Here is a 5,738-nt window from a genome sequence, read left to right on the forward strand (position 1 = left end):
AAGATAAGGCTGACACATTCATAGCAATTTTCAGCCAGAAGTGCCGAGTGGATGATCCATCTCAGCCTCCTCCAGTGGTCCCCAGCATTACAGATACCAGTCTTCAGCCAATTTGATTCACTCCGTGGGATATCAAGAAATGGTTGGAGACATTGGATACTGCAAAGGATATGGGCCCCGACAACATTCCAGCAATAGTACTGAAGACTTGTGCTCCAGAACATGCCGCTCCCTTAGCCAAGCTGTTCCAGTACAGTTACAACACTGGTATTGACCCAACAATGTAGAAAATTGCCCAAGTATGTTGTGTACATAAAAAGCAGGAGAAATTGAACCTGGCCAATTACCACCCCATCAGTCTCCTCTCGATCATCAGTAAAGTGATGGAAGGTGTCAGTAACAGCGCTATCAAACAGCACCCGCTCAGAAATAACCTGCTCAGTGACGCCCAGTTTAGGTTCCGCCAGGGCCACTCAGCTCCCAACCTCATTACAGCCTTGGTTCAAACATGGACAAAAGAGCTGAATTCTAGAGGTGAGGTGAGAGAGACAGCTCTTGATATCATGGCTGCATTTGATCAAAGAGCCCTAGCAAAACTGGAATCAGTTTGGGGCAAACTCTCTGGTGGTTGGAGTCATACCTGACGCATAGGAAGATGGTCGTGGTTGTTGGAGGTCAATCATCTCAGCTCCAGGATATCTCTGCAGGAGTTCCTCAGGGTAGTGTCCTAGGCCCAACCATCTTCAGCTGCTTCATCAATGACCTTCCCTCCTCATAAGGTCAGCGGTGTGGATGTTCACTAATGTTTGCACAATGTTCAGCACCATTCATGACTCCTCAGATACTGAAGCAGTTGGTGTTCACATGCAGCAAGATCTGGACAATATCCAGGCTTGGGCTGACAAGTAGCAAGTGACATTCACGCCACACAAATGCCAGTCTATGACCATCACCAATAAGAGACAATCTAACCACTGCACCCTGACATTCAACGGTGTTACCATCACTGAATCCCCCACTAGCAACATCCTGGGGGGTTACCATTGACCAGAAACTCAACTGGACTCATCACATTAACACAGTGGCTACAAGAGCAGGCCAGAAGTTAGGAATACTGCAGCGAGTATCTCACCTCCTGACTCCTCTAAACCCTGTCCATCATCTACAAGGCACAAGTCAGGAGTGTGATGGAATACTCCCCACTTGCCTGGATGGGTGCAGCCCCAACAACACTCAAGAAGCTTGACACCATCCAGGACAAAGCAGCCCAATGGATTGGCACCACATCCACAAGCATCCACTCCCTCCACCACCGACCCTCAGTAGCAGCAATGTGTACTATCTACAAGATGCACTGCAGAAATTCACTAAAGATCCTCAGACAGCACCTTCCAAACCCACGACCCCTTCCATCTAGAAGGACAAGGGCAGCAGATATATGGGAACACCACCCCCTGCAAGTTCCCCTCCAAGCCACTCACCATCCTGACTTGGAAATATATCGCCGTTCGTTCACTGTCGCTGGGTCAAAATCCTGGAATTCTCACCCTAAGGGCATTGCGGGTCAACCAAAAGCAGGTGGACTGTAACAGTTCAAGAAGGCAGCTCACCACCACCTTCTCAAGGGCAACCAGAGACATGCAGTAAATGCTGGCAATCCCGCTTCCTTCAAATGAGCAAAAAAGGAATGTAGATTTTATGATCCTTTTGAGCCATGAGTGTTAAATAGCAGGTGCCAAGCCTTCGAAGGATCATTTGAAGGCTGCATCTGGCAATGGAGAGATGAGCATCAGATTTTGGGCCTAGCAGTGATGAGAGACAATACCATTCACAGGAGGGCTAGAACTCCAATCGAAAGAGAGCACAGGAAAGAGGAGCTGGAAGATTTTGAGACCTTATTCTTGAGGTAGAAGCCACTGGTGAAGAACAGCCACCCGGAAATGACCAATGCTCAGTGCTCCAGGAAACTGTCTCTCCAAGCAGACGATCACGGACATCTATGACCATGTCGCCAAAGACCTTGCCCCTTTCAGCACAAATCACCATGGCCATCAATTCACTGTGGCCTTGTATCTCTTCACTTCTGGATGTCCACGAATCAGCTGTGGATTTTATACGCATCTTCTACGCAGCTGCAGACCAGTACACCTCACAGGTAACTGATGCTTTCTTTACTGAGCAGTAAATTAATTTCATATTCGATGTGACGAGGCAAGGACAAGAGGGCATTGGGTTTCATCATCATCCCTGAGCTCCCCAAGGTGCAGAGCATTACTTATTGTACCCATGTGGCTATCAAGGTACCCAACAACTGCCTTTTCAGACGTTTTAAGAGGAAGGGCTTCCATTCCCTCAATATTCAACTGACCTGCAACCACAAGAGCTTCCTCCAAGTGTGCACTTGCTTTCCTGGCAGCTGCCGTGACCCTTTCATTCCCAGAACTCCAGACTATCACAGACCTTCATTCCAACTCCTGAGCTGTGTGGATGGATATTAGTGAACGGGGAATATTCCTTGAAGAGGTGTCTACTCAGCTACCTGTAGGAGTCTCAGACAAAGGCACATAGGCAACACAGGAGTGCCACCTGCTCAGGAGGACAGCCATTAAACAAGCTTGTGAATATACAGTTCTAATGCCTGAATTGGTCAGGTAGTGTCCTCCAACACCTTCCTGCATTGCTCATATCTGCTGCGCTCTCCGTAACATGGTCATCCAGAGAGCTGTGGGTTTTGGGACCGTGTGAGGAAACAGCTCTCTTGGGGAGGAGCAGGAGATGAGAGAGGAAGAGGAATGAAAGGTGGAGAAAGATGACAATGAACCTGCTACACCGTGAGTTGGTCTCCTCTGGTTACCCTCCAGGAAGGGGATGCAGCTCTCCCCCTCACTGCCTCCAGCATGAGATCTGGGTCAGCATCAAGGAAATGTAGGATAGCCCTGCCTCTGGGCTCCACCTCCCGTGACATCTCGCTTCCTTCTACTGTGGAAAGCTTTGGCAAAAACTGCAGATTTTTTTCCCTTTGGTCTACCAGCGTCTTCAGTGATGGTCGCCATGGGGTGTCTCAATGAATCCAATGCTTCAGCTGATCCGCCTCTGTTCCCATTGTTAATAGCTCGAAGTGGCCAGGAATCCCATCTCCACACCAATTGAGGGCTTCCCCATGTGAAAACCTGGGTTTCCTATCACCGCAGCCAGGTCCACAGACCTGGCTGCCATTTCATAGAACATAGAACAGTACAGCACAGCACAGGCCCTTCAGCCCACGATGTTGTGCTGACCTATTATCCTACTCTAAGATCAAACTACCCTACATACCCTACATTTTACTATTCTCCATGTGTGCCTATCCAAGAGTCGCTTGAATGTCCCTAATGTATCATGTGACGATATCCCTAACTATCCTTCCTTCAAGTCGAAAATTTAATTTTCCATTTGTTTATCAAATATCCACACCTGTGGGTGCGGGTTAGGGTTGGCTGTGAGCTTCGCAGAAGATCAAAGACAGGGATCTGAGCTTAAAGGATTGTACTTGCTTTATGTTGTAATCGTGATGATGCGACATCTTAAACTCTTGGCATAGACGTTGTTCAGATTTCAGCTTTTATCTAGATGTCTGCAAAAAAGCAAGCTTTTACAAATTCAAAAAATTTCAGCTCTCTCAAGTACCCTTGGCCCCAGGGTTTTGGATAATTGAAGGTCCACTGTACTGCAGAGCCAGTTAATTGTAAGACACATGGTAATCACGGTTCTGACACTATTGGGAAACAAGCCCATGTCTCAGTGAGTTTGACAGGCTGTAGGCTGATCAGCTGACTGCCTGTCAAACACCTGTCTCAGCCCTTTAGATAAATCACAGATGGAAATGCCACACATCGACTCTGCACACTTGGATTGCTGAATATTCAGCTGCATATCATCTGAGATTTAACCCTCCAAGGACTCACAGCAACATTTCTCAACCCGTCACTGGGTGTAGTTAGATGAGCAATTTTCAGCTCGTCCAGAGAATATTGACGAACGCCCAATATCTTCTATTGCACACGTTGCTTTGCAAAATGAATGAAAATCAATTCTGTACAAGAACCTTTCTCGCAGCCTCTTGCATTCTTAACATTTAAACTGACTCCACTTACTTCTGACTGCATTAACTGTTTAATCCATAAGGACATTTAAAAATATGAAACTCTTAGTCACTTGCAATATATCGCAACAACCAAGTCAATTTTCAATCACTCCCAGCATATCAACGATTCAATGATCTAAGTCCATCCCCATTCGCTCACCGTCCGGTAGACCAAATCTATACCTATTCTCTCAAGTTGTAGAATTTTCTATTGGATGAAATCCATCTTCATTGCCTCAATTTATAGGTTATTCTAATGCATCATATTCATCTTCATTCAGCCCCAATCCAAGAATTTAAGTGGTTTTTGGATTTTGCTATTGGAGCCTGAAATCTTGTGATAAGACTCTTCTCTCTCTGTTGGCTGTAATGATACTGGTTGAGATTGTTTTTGGTAGTCTGAACAAATTTCTGAACAGCAGTGAACCCAATCCATAAGGCTACTCTTATTTTCTGGTGTAAATTGTAATGAAATTGACAATTTTACCTCGAGACCCACTGGGCTGCAGAGGTGGGTCTTAGAATGGTTACAGCATAGGAGGCCATTCTGCCTGTCGGAGATAGCAAGAACTGCAGATGCTGGAGTCAGAGCCAATACAGTGTGGAGCTGGAGGAACACAGCAGGTCAGGCAGCATCAGAGGAGCAGGAGAGTCAACGTTTCGGGTCGGGACCCTCCTTCAGTCCTGACATATCAAGGAGGCCATTGAGCCCATTGTTTCATTGACAGCTCTCTTTAAGAGTAGCCTCATAGTCCCTGTTTGTTGCTCGTTTCCTTTATCAATTCTCCTCTGAACTTTCTATATTCAGCCTCTTTCTCACTTGTATAATCAACCAAAAATCTGTCATATGCACCCATTGCTACTTCATCTTCCTCTCTACCTCTTTTATTACTGAGGGAGCTCTGGATTTGTTATGTTTGTCCTTGTGGAAACGCGCCTTGACTGTACCCAGATTATATCCTTTTTAAAGGCAGTCCATTGTCCAATTGCATGCAGGTATCTATTATCCTCGAACTGAAGCTGGATTATGGTGTGCTATTGGAGCAGGGTACACATGCGTTCACTACACCTCACTTGGCAATGATTCACACTTAAAATGGAAAACATGTTTCAATTTGAGCACTGAGATCACTCATTTTGACAGAAGTATAAAAATTGAACATCATGCTGTTTGTTCCTTTTGTGCATAGTATTTAATGGACAGCCTTTTGCTAAAATTACTCAAAAAGAAGTTTCATTTAAACAGATCATAAACATGGTGGGAGCATCAAACAGAAACACTTCTGCTGCTTCTTTGGCATCCAAATTCCCACAATGGAAACATGTATAAAAGCAGCTGCCCCAAAAAGCCAGCATAAAGGGATTCCAACATCGTTGGACGATCACTGTTTTCTGACGACAGAGATCCAAAGGCACTGTGAGGGAATGTGGCAGCTATTGAATTGAGTTGAATCATTTGTTGTCACGTGTATTCAATATGAAACCAGGTCTGACCCATCTCCCACACTTCCGCCCTCACCCCTTCTCTTCCCTCCCGCAACAGCGATAGAGTTCCCCTTATCCTCACCTACCATCCCACCAGCATCCACATCCAGAAGATCATCAGATGGCAATT

This window comes from Rhincodon typus, chromosome 41 (genome assembly GCF_021869965.1).
Source record: "Rhincodon typus isolate 14 chromosome 41, sRhiTyp1.1, whole genome shotgun sequence".
NCBI lineage: Eukaryota > Metazoa > Chordata > Chondrichthyes > Orectolobiformes > Rhincodontidae > Rhincodon > Rhincodon typus.